Source organism: Henckelia pumila, chromosome 4 (genome assembly GCF_033568475.1).
Source record: "Henckelia pumila isolate YLH828 chromosome 4, ASM3356847v2, whole genome shotgun sequence".
Classification (NCBI taxonomy): Eukaryota; Viridiplantae; Streptophyta; class Magnoliopsida; order Lamiales; family Gesneriaceae; genus Henckelia; species Henckelia pumila.
This window is the reverse complement of record NC_133123.1, coordinates 193,439,238-193,456,465: the sequence shown is the minus strand read 5'-3', so window position 1 is coordinate 193,456,465 and position 17,228 is coordinate 193,439,238. Positions and strand designations below refer to the sequence as shown.

Sequence of the window (17,228 nt, the reverse complement as noted above, 5' to 3'; positions counted from 1 at the left end):
TGAACATTTGTAGAGTTTTAAAAAGTAATGTGATATTCAAACTTGACTTTTAAAACTCTACAAAAGTCTAGAGGTATTTTAAAAATAAACTATATACAAACACTATTCTCATACGTACTACTAAGATTAAAAATAATCTTTATACAAACATATTTTTTTTTCTATTTCAAATTTACGATGAAATAAAAATTAATAAAATCATTATTTGATATTCTATGAAATTTTTACTTCAATAAAACATATTAAAATTTACAGATCATATTAACTGTTTAATTGCAATAAATTTAATATTATTTATCGATCGATTTTTGTAAATCAAATCGATAAGTAAAATTTTATTTATATTGATAGATAAAAAAATATTTTACGGAAATATAATTATTTTTAAAAATATATAAATAAAAGTTATTGAAACTCAACTAATAATTCAAGCAAATAATAAGTTTTAAAAATCACAATCTTAAATTACAAAATTAATAGACTTTTAGAAAAAGTTTACAAATATTTGTCAATGTCATAAAAAACAAATCTTGCAAGATTCTATGAAAATATTTAGAAGTATGTAAAGATTCTACAAATTCAGTGGAAGTCGATCAATTCCACAAAAGTTTGTAATTTAAAAAGTCAGTAAATTTCTGTAACAAATACATCCCTTTAATTTAAAAGTTCGCTTTTTTTTTTTTTCTATAGAAAGAGACGGCATGAAAATTTTAAATGTAATATCCTCATACCTTCCGAATTACAGTATAAAATTTTAAATGTAATATCCTCATACCTTCCGAATTACGCTATGAAAATTTTAAATGTAATATATTAATAAAGTTTACAAATCTTATTGTTTTATATATTTATGAACTCGTGATATAATTATTTAATTTAATAGGTCCTTATACAAAGTAAAATACATAATATTTTTTGTTAAAAAAATATGTTCATTTCATCTACAAACAAAAAAAAACCAAAATATTTTGGTGTTTTAATATTTTAGGAAACTGGATAAGTATTTAATTAATATTTTTGTGGAAAATTTTTAAAATTTTTTTGTGGAAACTTTTCACATTATTTACAAGAAATAAAAACCAAAATATTTTGATATTTCAATATTTTTGGAAATTGTATCCTTATCTAATATACACAAACTTTGTCAATTTTGATATCATCATAATAATTAATTTTACAAAAACATCTTCATAGAATTTATCAAGTGTATATAAACCAAAAACAAAGTTGAAAATAACAATGGAAACAAATTAAATTTAATTCGAGGCTGATTTCATATTTATAGAATATTATACAATTAAGTCACAATCTCATGTAAATCATGAGCTGCCCATTCCTACCCCTTGCTTTTTTGCCGTTTTCAACACCGAGGAAGGAAAGTGCATGAGCCAAATACAGTATTTAATTCTACGTACAAGTCACAATCTCATGTAATTAAATGAGCTGACCACATATATTCCTACACCTTGCTTGTTTGCAGTTTTCAACACCGATGAAGGAAGGAAGGAATTAAAGTGTTCAGTACTACTCCCTCACTTTAACTTTAACTAAAGGCTTTAACAAATAAATAATTCTAAGTCCTGGTTTATCGTGAGTTGTCTAAATAATATAATGAAATGTAGGAGTAAGTAAAATATTAATGGTTCAACCGAAATAATTCATCCATAATTATTGTTCAAAATGTTCGAATATGACTTATCATAATTAAACCGATCGATTAAAATCCCTAAATCAGCATGATATATATTTTGATTCTCGAGACATGATATCACCAACAATACATACATACATATATATATGGCAAATCTCCGCCATTAAGCAATGAAAATGCTTATATTCCATTATGGGAAGATGCCCTAGCTTTAATTAATGAATTGAACTGTGCGCTTGCTTTGTAGCTTTTGTTAGCTTGTATTGTATTGTTAATGTTCTTTCATGTTTTGTTTGTCCTCACGCTATATATATATGCAACTAATTAACCATCTTGAAAGCTGTCATTGGGGCGCTAGCTAGCTTCTGCATCTTATATATACATACTATCATCATATTTAGGGTTTACTAATTATGTGAGAAAGTCTTATAATTCAATTTCACTAATTAAACCGATCAATAAAAATATATCTAAAGCATTACTTAAAAATATATATATATATATATATATATATATATATATATATATATATATGGGTGACCACGAATTAATCAATCAATAATGCTAAAAATTCGAAGCATAAAAAGTTTTAAATATAACATGATGCATGCCCAAGAAAATTATATAGTGGCCCCGCTTTCCAAATCACTCACCAACTTTTGCAAAATTTGGCAGATTCCATTCATCGATGCCCTTTTCTCCCTATATATATTAGTGTAAATATTCTCATCATCATCGTCTACAAGCAACACTTTAGTCCTTTTTCTTCACATTTTCACCTGCATGTAAACCACAAAACTTTAAAGTTTAAGACATTTAAGGTAAATGGGCAGTCTGGAAATGGAGAAAAAGATAGTGGGATGGGCTGCAAGAGACCCCTCTGGAGTCCTCTCATCGTATACTTACACTCGATCTGAGGTACTTCAAGATCAAATATTTTGTTGTTTGGTTCCATTTTCCTCTTGTTTTTTGATCTACTAAATTGTGTGTTTTCTTGGCCATTCTTTTTTTTTTGGTGAAAAATGATTTGCATGTGCAGAAATACAGGTGCTGAAGATGTTTATGTGAAGGTGATATGCCGTGGGATTTGTCATATACGGATGTTCACCAGATTAAAAATGATCTTGGCATGTCCAATTACCCAATGGTTCCAGGGTATGTATATATATCTTTCTTTCAATATCCTCCTTTATATTCATTCACAGGAAAATTACAATATCGATCCTTTGTGTATATGGTCCAAGTTTGGTATTTTATTTTACACATTTTCTTGTTGAATTAATGCGATGTTGGCATCATATCAGCCAAAAACCCAATCAATTTCTGACTGACGCCACGAGGGAACCAAATTACAAGATCCATTTTGGTGGGTTCTATCGGGCAGATATATGTGCGTTTTCTTGTGCCTTTTGGATATGTTTTTATTTGTGTCCATTTCAATTTCATGAATATGCTATAAAATTTGAGTAACACTCTTGTGAGACAATCTCATCCGTGAGACGGGTCAATTCTACACATATTTATAATAATTTTTTGCCATAAAATTTAGGCTTTTTTTTGGAAGTGAGACAGTTTCCTAACTTTTGTGGGCCCGACGATTCTTTCGTATTTTTGTTTCCACCAACTCAAAGGACTTTTTTTTTTTTTTTTTATTTATATATCAATTGGTAGAATTTACAGTCCCCGGCCGGCCTCAACCATGCATTTCGGTCTCAAACAGAATGGGTATCTTGGGACTTGGAGGTGTTGCGCAAATGGGCGTGAAGATTGCGAAAGCCATGGTCAGCTCATTTAATTACAATCTCATGTAATTAAATATATATTAATATTCCTACATCTAATTGCTTGTTTGCAGTTTTCAACACCTCGGAAGGAAGGAAAGTGTTCACTCTCTCACTTTAACTTTAACAAATAAATAATTCTAAGTCCTGGTTTAGCGTGGGTTGCCTAAAAATGATATATCGAAATGTAGGAGTAAGTAAAATATTGGTTCAACCGAAATAATCCATCCATATGAATTAATTTGAAATTTTGGTTCCATTAGTAGGGAAGTTTGGTTTTTTTTTTTGAGCCTAAAATACATTAATTTCAAGTATTGTTCGAAATGTTAGAATATGACTTATCATAATTAAACCAATCGATTAAAATCCCTAAATCAGCATTCAATTTTTGTTCGATATATCTTTGTTTTTTTTTTTTTGGCAATTTTTATATTTTTTCCGACTTGGTTCTGACATAGAAACAATGCAATACTGGTATGACACTGGAGTTTATAGTGCTACATTTAGAACTTCCAATAAAAAAAAAAAAAGAATTACCAAAAAAATTGGGTGACTAAAACTGAAATTTGATAATATAGAAAATCAAAATCATAAAATGACAAACTTGTAAGACCAAAATGTAATTTTCCTCCCAAAAATGAAGTTGTGCACTAGAATTAAGAATATGGGCTAGGCGTCTAGTATGAAAAGTAAGTTTATTGGATTAAGTAAAAAAACTTACATATATAATAAAAAAAAATTAGGGTGGGCTACAGCCTAGGACTGACCTAAGCTAGATCCGTTCTTGCTCACGCTATATATATGCAACTAATTAACCATCTTGAAAGCTGTCATTGGGGCGCTAGCTTCTGCTTCTTATATATACTATCATCATACTAATTTATTCAAGGTACGTAATTTACTTAAAATCTATCTTTAACTAATTTGTTTTTTTTAGGGTTTTTCTTGTGGAGAAATGATAATTTCTTGGCTTTTTGTTTGGTGATCTTTGTATTCGTCCAGAATTTACGAGATATAAAGGTTTGTTGGTTGGTTTCAGGTTGAAAGCACGGGGTGTTAGTGTACACCCTTCTTGAACTCTCGGTACAGCTATTTTCTTGAAACAGGTCACTGTTTAATTTTTCTTTGGAAATTTATTATTTTTTTGGTTCAAGTCGTGTTTTTATTTGTGGTTTAATTTTGTGACCCGAATTGGATTTTCTTGGTTCCCCAATAATTAATTACTTTTCGGACGTATTTTAGTATTTACATAAAATGTGGTTTTGATACAAAAAAAAACATAAATAAATAAATAAATTATATGATTATTTGAAAAAAGTTACGTAGTGAAATTAAATTACTGCCCTTATAATTCGATTAATTGAAAACTATAAGGAAAATTGGTCTATCAATATAGTTCGGTTTTTGCAATTTTGGTTTGTTCCATATTTTAGGGATTGATTACGTCTAGATTTTGTCGAAATTTAGTAATGGATTATAGACCTGTGGTAGCCAAACTTTTTTAGTGAATAACTATGTAAGTTAATAATTTTTTTTTGTGTCATAGTAAATTAATAATTTCGGGAGGTACAAAATATTTTTATATATAATGATAAAGTCACTTAATGTTGTAAAAATTTCTTCCCAAGTATAATTATTCATTTGTCTGATATCAACTAATATATATTTTGTTTATGGTTTTCTAGAAAAATTATACTGAGACGTGTGAGAGAGGCTAATATAAATTACATGAAATTTTAGATAATCATAATTAATTGTTTAAACCGAATTTAATTGATTCTACTTCGATTTTTTATGCTTTGGGTCGAAAATAATTAAAGATACTAATTAGATCCAAAACAATATGTTCCAGTTGAATACTCCCTCCGTGTGTAGTAGAAGCTACAATAACTTTTTATCGTCATTTCTATGCTATATATATAGATGCATGAGTTAAATTGTTTATGTTTTGATTTTATCGTTTCACATCCGTAAACTTTTCAACTGTTTTTTGTCGTTATTTTATTTTTTCCACTAAACTATTTATCAGTTTCACCAGTCTGACTCTGAATTAATCTACTAATCTTTGTTTAATTTCTCTTTTTTGTTACCTAAGAAAATGTATAAATGTCATTGAGTATTGATTATCTCTAACAAAAAAAATTAATTAAATCTATTACAACTATACATTATATAATTTGGAATGCATTTGTAAATTATATGTATATTCAGATGTTTATTAGCATGAATTCATGAACGAAACTAACTAAATTGACAAAAAAAATTACCAATTCATACATCTTGTTTTAAAAAATGCAGGAAACTGTGCATTTCTTTGAGTAGATATTGTTTGACTTATCAAATATAAACAAAATATAGAAAGAAATTATTTTAATATAATTACCATTTGTTGGACATAGTTTAGAAAAAAAATGGATGAATGTTATCCAACAAAAATTCCTTTAGGAATTATCAATATCAAAATTTAATAACTTAAAAAAATTATAATACTAAAATAGAATGTAGTGCATAAAAATAAAAAAAAAAACTACCAACGAACCAATTTGAAAACTTTACTTTTACATAATACAGAGTTATTTAATTTAAGGCACAGATGCTCTAACAGAAAGAAAAGCCAATGCCGCTAGGGCTGCTGTGGAACTCAATAATATATATAGTGCTACTACTACTGTGATACTTCAACCTCCCCCACTCTTCCTCTCTTGTCTTAGAAGTTTCTTCACCCAATTCGACCTCCCTTACCTCCGGATGGTAGTTATTTCGTACCCCCTCTTTTTTTTCCCTATGTTTTTACCTACTATACCCAGGCATGTAGCATTCTAATTAATTAATTAAACTGTATTGTTACTCTTGCTTCCGTCGGGATAAATCTGACCCCTTCCCCTATTTCCCCCTACGTACATAGGATATTTTAAGAAGTGAACATCCTTCTTAGTAGCGGGGTCGGGGGAAAGAATAGGAAAAGCCTTTTCACGCCCCTCTACTAAGAGATGCACCATGTTGATAGGAATCGGCAAAGACCTTCTTGTACACGTCCTTGAGGGAAATATTTGACAATGAAAGGTCATCTGCCTTTCCTTATCCCTAATGGTGACACTCGGCAATCGTCTTAATGAATGAGAACTCTAATATACAGAGAATTGTATATTATACATGATAGAATAAAATTTTCAAATCTTAAATCATATCTCTCAAGATAAAAGAAATCATATAGAATGCCCACATGGGCATAGACGAGTTGGTAAGGCCTGAGGTAACGTGGGAAGAAATTCCCCAGCGTTGCGGGTTCGATCCTCGTGTGGAGCATATTCCTCATTGAAATATTTGGGGGTATGCTCTGGGGGTTAAACCATGTTGTTCCCTCCCTCAGGTCCCTGCCTACTCGTGCACATCCCTCGATTTAACTCCGCATGAGCCAATGGGCCTCTGACTCATGTGGGATGGTGTGACGCCCGGGGCTGATGAGGCAGGGAGTGATCGCCGGTGCCAAGAGGTTGCACGGACAATGAGCGGCTCCTGGTAGGCTTCTAGGCGGAGGGAGACATGAATGAACCGATCCCGTGCCGGAATGAGAGGGATTCTGAGACTGTGTAGGTATGAGACTACATGGTTGAGGAGAGCTTAAAAGATTTCATATGTGCTACTCATATCAAGAAGGTGCATCTTCTTTTCGGAAGCTCATCACATAAGAACTCCAAAGTTAAGCGTGCTTGACTTGAGGCAATTATAGGATGGGTGACCCCCTGGGAAGTTTTCCAGGGTGCGTGTGAGTGAGGACATAAGCACGCTAAAAAGACCCGTTTTGATACAGTGGAGCGTTACAAATGGTATCAAAGCCAACCTCTCTTAGTACGGTATGATTCGGGGACGAACCAAGCGGAAGTTGGTGGGCATGTGACGCCCGGGGCTGATGAGGCAGGGAGTGATCGCCGGTGCCAAGAGGTTGCACGGACAATGAGCGGCTCCTGGTAGGCTTCTAGGCGGAGGGAGACATGAATGAACCGATCCCGTGCCGGAATGAGAGGGATTCTGAGACTGTGTAGGTATAGGACTACATGATTGAGGAGAGCTTAAAAGATTTCATATGTACTGCTCATATCAAGAAGGTGCATCTTCTTTTCGGAAGCTCATCACATAAGAACTTCAAAGTTAGCTCATCACATAAGAACTTCAAAGTTAAGCGTGCTTGACTTGGGGCAATTATAGGATGGGTGACTCCCTGGGAAGTTTTCCAGGGTGCGTGTGAGTGAGGACATAAGCACGCTGAAAAAACTCGTCTTGATACAGTGGGGCGTTACAGATGGTTGGGGCGTTACAGATGGGGTCCCCTTCGGGGTCAACCCTTTTTAAAATCATATAGAATGCACATCTTTCCATATTTTCAATATAACATCGTCCAGATTCTTTGCATATGTTGATTACATTTTTACTAATTAATCACACCAAACATAAAAAAATAAATTTATTACTCAATTATCTCCATATCTTCAAAATCATAAATCAATATTTTAATTTTTTCTAACAACATAAATCACAAAAAATAAGCCAACTAAAAATAACTTCTAACGTCATTGATAGTACATATTGCTATGTTATCGACTTCGTCGATTTTTAAAAGTGTTATTTAAAATAGAGTATGTCTCGACGGTCTTTCAGATATACATCCATGAAACAAGTTAATTTTAGAAGTAAAAAAATAAAACTATTTTATGAGTCAGGCCAGAAATTAAACTGTGAGATCTCGTAGGAGTTTTTATGTTTTGAATATGAATTTGGAAACTGAAATGATAGGAGAGGAAATAATTGATATAAATAATACAATAAATAAATATATATATTATAGTAATTAAAAAAAATTAATAATGATAACCGTATATCAAAATTAGAACATAAAGAAAGAAACAAAAGAAATAAAAAGTAGTCCGGGGGTTTACTCAGAGCGCACCAAAAGGTAACGGCTGTCGGCCTCGTCGCTAAAAAAAAAAAAAAGGGCCATTAGATAAAATTTACTTGAAATCATTGAAGTCTCCCCTTTCCTCCCTCACCTTCCACACACACAGCAAGAGACAACAAAATGATGTAAACCTGGGTCATTATATTCCTCAACTAATATTGTTTCAAAACTTGAAATTTTTCAGAATCCTATGGCGACGTACAAATTTTAATTTGTGCTTAATCCTTGTTTTCTTGATCGTGAAAAATGATTCAGGTAATTTATGAAATGTTACGTCTATAAATTTTCAATACCCATGTACTCAGAGTAAGACATAAATAAGTTAAGTTTATAAAGACACAGACCCAATGTTAATGTTTACGTTTATATATTTCTTGCATTCACAAATCTTCCATGTCTCAACAGTCATAGATATAGTTGCAATTTCGGAGACAGAAATCCAAACTATAGGGGGGATGGATCTTGGTGGGGTGGCAATGGCACGTGAGGAAAATGTGGTAAATGCCACGTCCGATATGGATGAATAAATAACACAAGATCCATCACCTGCGTTTTAAAACAATCCATTACACAATTACATTCTACTCTCTAACAAATTATTGAAAAAAAATAACGATAATAACTTACTTGGGTCTATCTTGGTCAAAAGAGCTAGATCCCCAAAGATGCAATTATCAGGGGACGGATCTCTTTGATAAATAGCATTGAAAACGTAAGAAGTACGTTTATAGTAACCCCCCTGCATAAAACATTGGTTAGCTTGTTGAATTTCGGAACATGCAACTTCTCTACCAACATAGCATATGACGTTTAGAGAAGTTGCATGTTCCGAAATTCAACAAGCTGACCAATGTTTCATGTAGGGGGATTACTATAAACGTACTTCTTACGTTTTCAATGCTATTTATCAGAAAGATCCGTATCTTGATAATTGCATCTTTGGGGGTCTAGCTCTTTTGACTACGATAGACCCAAGTAAGTTTATTATCGTTATTTTTTTTCAATAATTTATTAGAGAGTGAAATGTAATTTTTTAATGGATTGTTTTAAAACGCAGGTGATGGATCTTGTGTTTTTTAGTCATCCATACCAGAAGTGGCATTTACCACATTTTTCCCACCTGCCATTGCAACCCCACCAAGATCCATCCCCCCTATAGTTTGGATTTCTGTCTCGAGAATTGCAACTATATCTGTGACTGTTGGGACATGGAAGATTTGTGAATGCAAGAAAAATATAAACGTAAACATTAACATTGAGTCTGTGTCTTTGTAAACTTAATTTATTTATATCTTACTCTGAGTACATGGGTATTGAAAATTTATAGACGTAACATTTCATAAATTACCTGAAACATTTTTCACGATCAAGAAAACAAGGATTAAGCACAAATTAAAATGTGTACGTCTCCATAGGATTCTGAAAATTTTCAAGTTTTGAAACAATATTAGTTGAGAAATATAATGACCCAGGTTTACATCATTTTGTTGTCTCTTATCTGTGTATGAGGAAGGTGAGGGAGGAAGGGGAGACTTCAATGATTTCAAGTAAATTTTATCTGGTGGCCTTTTTTTTTTTTTTTTTTTGGTGACGAGGGAACCCGCAGTCGTTACCTTTGGGTGCGCTCTGGGTAAACTCCCGGACTTCTTTTCATTTCTTTTGTTTCTTTCTTTATGTTCTAATTTTGATATACAGTTATCATTATTAATTTTTTTTAATTACTATAATATATATTTATTTATTGGATTATTTATATCAATTATTTCTTCTCCTATCATTTCAGTTTCCAAATTCATATTCAAAACATAAAAACTCCTACGAGATCTCACAGTTTAATTTCTGGCCTGACTCATAAAATAGTTTTATTTTTTTACTTCTAAAATTAACTTGTTTCATGGATGTATATCTGAAAGACCGTCGAGACATACTCTATTTTAAATAACACTTTTAAAAATCGACGAAGTCGATAACATAGCAATATGTACTATCAATGACGTTAGAAGTTATTTTTAGTTGGCTTATTTTTTGTGATTTATGTTGTTAGAAAAAATAAAAATATTTATTTATGATTTTGAAGATATGGAGATAATTGAGTAATAATTTTTTTTTATTTTTGGTGTGATTAATTAGTAAAAATGTAATCAATATATGCAAAGAATCTGAACGATATTATATTGAAAATATGGAAAGATGTGCATTCTATATGATTTGTTTTATCTTGAGAGATATGATTTAAGATTTGAAAATTTTATTCTATCATGTATAATATACAATTCTCTCACTACAGAAAAATTTTGGATTTAAAAACCGTGGCTAAATCCATCGTGGTTAACTTCACCGTGACTAAAATAACCACGGTTTTTAAACAAATAGTGGTTAAATTCAGCCATGGTTTTTAAAAAACCGTGGCTAATTTAACTACAGTTTTTAAAAAACCTTGGTCAAAATAACTACGGTTTTTTTAAAACCGTGGCTATAAGTAAACCGTGGTTAATTTAGCCACGATTTTTAAAAACTGTGGCTAAAATAACCACGGTTTTTAAAAAACCATGGTTAAATAGCCACGATTTTAAATAAACCGTGGTTAAATTAACCACGGTTTTTTTTAAAAACAGTTAAATTAACCACGATTTTTTTTTAAAAACAAAGCTGGAATTATCTTAAATCAACTCTGCTATTCTGAAACAAAAAAAAATGCAAGGGTAAAAGATATGAAAGTAAACTTGAATAAACCTTTTGTAATGAGAAGACAAAATCTAAGAATCGAGAAAAGGTGACGGCATTCTTAAACCTTATTTTGAAATTTCCCCCTCATTTTCCAGGAATAAATATAAACATAGCGATAAAAACAAAATATGTGATTTCATTCAAACTTCATAAAAAAAAAGTTTCACCTTGGGCATGAAGCTAATAATATTTTGTCTTACCATATTAAATCGAGCTGCAGTATCTGCATAGAAAAAAAAAATTACAAAGTCTCAAAAGATTTAACAGAACTAATCAGCAAGCAGAACATGTTCTTTTTTGTCATACCACCCGACTCAAAGAATCTTGAATTTCAGATTTTGATATATGATTCGTATTGCTGCTGAAACAACCATTTAAGTGTCCTGTATCCTGGATAGAGGTGGTTTTCGGTATATCTTACTACAAATATTGGTAAGAAAAAAATTAATACCGATAGTAAGATCCAAAACTTTGGTACGAAAAAAATCCACCGTATAGATACCGAAAAAAAATTCGGTATACCGAAAAAATGTCTGTATATCGAAAAAATTTCAGTATGCCAAAATTCCGGTATTTCGATACGGTATGTCAGCCCTAATCCTGGAATCCGAAAATAAAAGTCTAATACATACCTTTGAAATAACGACCGTGTTATATCTGCTAAATTGATAACAAATGATTTGTGTGGGATTCGGAAAGTAATTTTGCAAGAAAAGGAATAGACAAAAGTCGAACACATATGATTCACCATTTCGGAATAATCTGAATCCAGAATGAATGGAAAAGGTGCTGATAATCTGAATTTGAAAGTTTTTATCGAAATATGTTTACTATAAACATAACTTATCAACTTACGAAAAAGAAAGCCCTTTTGACCATAAGGCGCCTTCTTTGTTAAAGAAAAGCATCTCCCATTACCATTTTCTGTGATCTTTTTTATGCGAAAATAGGCTTTAATGGCATGGAGAGGCTTTCCGTTTAGTGTTTGAAAGAAGGAATCAGATTTTGTTTGCTTTTGCTGAAGAAAGTTTACTGTGAATGTCAAAGTGTTGAGAGAGAGCAGTAGTGCACAGAAAGTTGACTATTTTGGAGCAAGAAAAATGAAAAATAATGGATAATTAATGAGCATTATATATACGTGTACAAATAAAAAAAAAAATTTATATTATTGTGTCATGTTTAAGTTGCATGAGCAGAGGAGCATTTGATCAAAAATAATTAACGTACTTCACTTGAACATTCTTCAATTTCTTTGTCCCTTGACTAAATTAGTGATGCACGAACCAGGGTAGTTAAAGAATAGAATCCAAATGCTCACCAACTCTTAACTCTTGCCATCAAATACAGTATAAGTTCACCAAGTATTACCTTTTTAGGTAGGAGATTCTCAACCTCAAAATCCAGTGTTGGTAGTTGCGTTGAAACATGCTTTTAAAACAATTATTATTGCCTGTAAGTTTAGCTTAGCAAATTTACCTCAAATTGTCTATGAAGAGATTGAACAAAGTTGATTATTTCGTCGAGCAATCCACCATGTCTGAACTCCGCATTATGGTCATCTGTAACATAATATATATATATATATATATATATATAATCGCTGCCATGTCCAAGAATGAGGGATTAAAATGATGAAAGACTGGAATTGGCATAAACAAAACAACAAACACTTGATGAGCATAAAGTGTGCCCATGGGCTGAAGCAATCCAGCCAAACAAGTGCCCAAATCACCTCAAACAATTCACAAACGATGTAAAAACAATATACAACCACTCCTAGCACAACCACAACTTACCTGAAACACAGAAGCGCAATAGAAGTAAATACACATGCACTTGGAGTGCAGAAGTTAAAGAGCACGATTAGCGGCAATAAGGCACCAATAATTACCACAATAATTTTTACAAACTCGACGTGATCCTAGTTATTTCAAACCTGTGGTAATTATCATTCCCATCAATCATAACATATATCAACTTTCAAACAATTCAAATATCTAATCCTAGGTTCGAAAATGCCCAAATCTTAATTCCGAATTCTCTGAAAAATACAAATAATTTCCAGAACTATTACATGCAAATTCAAAGGCATTCCAAGACCCAAATAATTGATAATTCAGCTCCAAATTTCGAAAATCCTATATATATTCTGAAATTTCAAAATTAATTCCAGAAAAATAGAAAAATAGATCGATACCTTAATCACATACATATAAATTATATAGATTTGAATTCAACCAAAAATTCCTAAATACAAACCCTAATTCAAAATATACATCAAAGCTACGAAATAGAGTTCCAAATTACCTGAACAACCTTCCCCAAAGCCCAGACGACGCACGGAGGCGGCGAACGACACGGCTGCCGGAAATGGGTTCGGAAAAATGAGCTTAAAACTTTGCAAAATCGGTACCAATATGTAAGGCCCGAAAATATTAAATTATTAATTACGAAATTTGAGATTTAAATTCCGAATTTTGGAAAATATTAATTTGAGAATTTATGAAATTAGAAATTTAATTTTTCGAGTCGAAAATATTTAATTTGAGGATTTACGGATATTAAGAGTTAAAATTTGGAATTCTTAAATTAAAAAATTAGAATATTTGAATTAAATATTTATGGGATTTAATATTTAAATTTTGAGATTGATGAAATAAAAAGGATTTAAGTAAAAGTGCAAGATTGATTAAGGACTCATTTAGAAGGTGAAATTTGAGCAGGGACTGAATTGCAATGATGTAAGAGCTTGGGGACTAAAATAAAAAACAGAGGATATAAACTTTTCCCATGTCCAGAAGGCTCAGGATAGTGGGGGAGGAAGATTTCCTTAGCCATTTTTGATCTTTCAAACTCAGATTAAAATCACTCCGTCTGGTAGAATTTCAGATTGATCGTATATTTGCGATCTTGGCGTCGACGACTATGTTTTGACGTAAGTTTTGTTAATTTCTACCATGTTTTAATTTTAAGATGTTAGAATTAAGATTTGATTGTATAAACGTGTTCTAGTATATACGACGATAGCATATCTAAGACGGGTCGAGAAAAGATCGTCGTTTGAATATATTTTTGAATTATTGAATATTTTCTGAAAATATGAGCCGCTGATCACGTTTAGGATCTGACTAATTGAGTATGGTATTTGGTTTAGATGGTTGTTATTGTGATGATAATGATTTTAGAATTACCGAATTCGAACCGTTACGCCTTCAGTTCAAGAATTGATCGAGTTTTAAATCCTTGATTGAATTCGCTTTTGCTAATATGTTGCAAGGATGATCTTATACATGTTTAACACAATTATTTCAGCTCGACGTTGAAGTTAGCAAACTTGAGTCGAAGAGTGCAAGTTGCTTGGAGTTCGAAGGCTGAAGCAAGTAAAAGCTTCGCCCAGCAATTGTAAAAGAGCAGATTCGACAAGCTTAAGTTTGATGAACGAATTGCAAGATTTGAACTCTGTAGCATGGTGAAGTGGAGGTATGAATAGACATTAGATAAGATAGAAAGATAACTCGATATTGATTACGACTTCGAGTTTCCTAAATCACATACTTGCATGACTATTTGTTTTTACATGATTTGATGTAATTATATGATGATCGTTGATGTTTGAGCATGTCTGAAGGACTTAGATTGATGCTTATAAACTGTTATGCATCTATTGGATTGTTAAAGAATTGTTATAGATTATGTTGGCTTCGTTCTTATGCTTCTATATTATGTTGCATTCATATTGAGCCAACTATTCCTTTGAGATTTCAAATGGCAGATCCGCCGAAAGAATACGGACGTTTGGACGTATATCGAGGAACATAGGAGATAGATCGACTCCTATTTCCAGAATCTCGATATTGTGGGCCAAAGTCCGGGAAAAAGAACTCAACGCCACCTCGAATGGGAGAGTAGGTTGGAGAGCTGTTGTGTTCTTCTTCCCCGAGATCCCAAGAACCGATACAGAGTTTATCAACCGATTTTTAAAGCATGCATTCTATAATTTAGATTGTGTTTACTTGATTGGTATGCTATTGTATTTCAAGATTTATTATGATATAAGATTCCTTGAAGATAGTAGAACACCTTTGATATACAACATGCCTTGAATTTATATTAATGATATAGATTATTTTAGATGCAAGAAAAGATTATACTTATATGATCTACATGTTTGACAATTGATGTTTGTCATTAGAAATGTTTATGGCATGAATGACATGAATTTGCTATGCTTATATGTTTTATATACATATCGTTCATACTGAGATTTATTTCTCACCGGAGTTATCTTGCTGTTGCTTTTTTTGTATGTGTGCATTGCATCAGATTGGGGCATGAGCGAGTCAGACATGGCCTGGATAGCTCGAGATTGAAAGATTAGACATGGAGATTTCGGGTTAAGAGTTAGAGATGTATAGGTTTCTATCAAACCTTTGCATGATTGTAGTTGTTGGAAGTTTAGATCTAAACTTGAAATCATGTAGCTACTTAAACTTATATTCATGAGGTTTGATAGTTGAATAACAAGTAATATATGATGTTGTACTTGTACTTAATTGATGTTGGTTAAAACTTCTTAAGATTTTCTTATTGTCTCATTTTAGAACCATTTTGAGATGTAGAGTAAGTTCTGAAAAACAAGAATTTAGCCGGGCACGGACCCTGGACAGCTTTTGTGCCTAGGTCTGTGTGCTCTCGGGTTGAATTACCTCGCCTTAAGTAAAAGGGAACGGACCTCGTGCACCCTCCGTGCTTGGGTCCGTGTGCCGTCTGTTCGGATCAGGTTTTGGAAAAGAACATTTGTATATGCACGGACCCTAGCACTGAGGTGTGTCCGTGTATATTTTTTTTTTAAAAAAATTAGTTATTTCATCTATTGATTCTTTTGTTATCGGTTGTAATTAATATTGATTATGTATTAAGAATTAAGATTAACACCCGAGGCCCCCACACAATAGATAGCTCTCGTCGCGAGAATTCCGGAACTACTCTTGGATTTGAAATCGGGCGACCAGCGGAGAAGCTAATGGCGGTCAAAAGAGCGAAAAATGGAAATGAAGAAGGAAGCGGAAAAGGGACGCGAGATAAGGGTGGGGAAGGAGAGAGAAATGATATATGTATTAATACGTGTGTTTCTTATTTAATTGGGTTTGATATTTGAAAATATCTATTTATTTCAATTTTTGTGTGTCATAAAAATTAAATATGTATTTTAATATCGTCTATACATCGATATTTTCAAATATATATATATATTTAACAAAATATTTAATTATTCGGTTTAATTATTTTAATTCAACACTTTAAAATAAATAATAACAAATTTAGCCAAATGATAGAATAATTAGCATCGGGCCTTATAGGATTAATTAATGTAAACATCGAAAACGTGTTAAAAATTTTCGTTTCGGGACTACATAAATTTCGAAATGTCCTATCCGTAATTAGGACATCTCAAAAACCTGTACAACACCACTAACATTTATATTCGTCTTAGTTTACCGAATGATAGGGTAATTAGCATTTAGTCCTTGATATTCTAAAATATTTTTTTAAAAAAATACTTTTGCAATTTATTTGACATAAATAAATATTTTAATCTTACATCTCAATAATTATTTTAATTATGTCAAATTACCAAATAATTAACATCAGAGTCTTACAGTAACACAGCTATATCAACTCACAATGATAGAAACGAACAACTGACCAAATAATATTTATAATAACAAATTTATTGTAATAATGAATTTTTTTAACAATAAAATATTAATATAAATTTCCTAATTATAATAACAATTATATATAATACATTTTTTAGTGTAATACCTTAAATAAAATTTGATAATATTAGAATAAATATTACAACAATATTTTTGGTGTTAATAAAATAATAAATACTGTGGAGAATTCATTAAAAATATTTTTTACAGTTTAATACATGCATTTTCATTAAATAAATTAGGAATAATGATTGCAATAATAATTTATACAATAATTATATAAAATAAGTACTCAACAACAATAATATATTCGATAATGAATTTTTTTGAACGACTTGTTTATAATAATAATAATAATAATAATAATAATAATAATAATAATAATAATAATAATA

The 17,228-nt window shown here is 31.5% G+C and overlaps 1 long non-coding RNA gene across 3 annotated transcripts; it reads left to right on the top strand.

The window, feature by feature from the left end:
- The first annotated feature begins 2,408 nt into the window (after positions 1-2,408).
- On the top strand, positions 2,409-15,630 carry LOC140866206 (uncharacterized). Of its 3 annotated transcripts, XR_012144815.1 has the most exons (7): positions 2,409-2,569; positions 2,691-2,806; positions 2,956-3,041; positions 3,323-3,432; positions 3,507-4,538; positions 14,426-14,593; positions 15,437-15,630. It is a non-coding gene; the product is annotated as an uncharacterized lncRNA (long non-coding RNA). The 3 variants fall into 3 exon arrangements; XR_012144816.1 differs by having other exon boundaries at positions 3,332-4,538; XR_012144814.1 differs by having other exon boundaries at positions 3,323-4,538.
- The last annotated feature ends 1,598 nt before the right edge of the window (positions 15,631-17,228 follow it).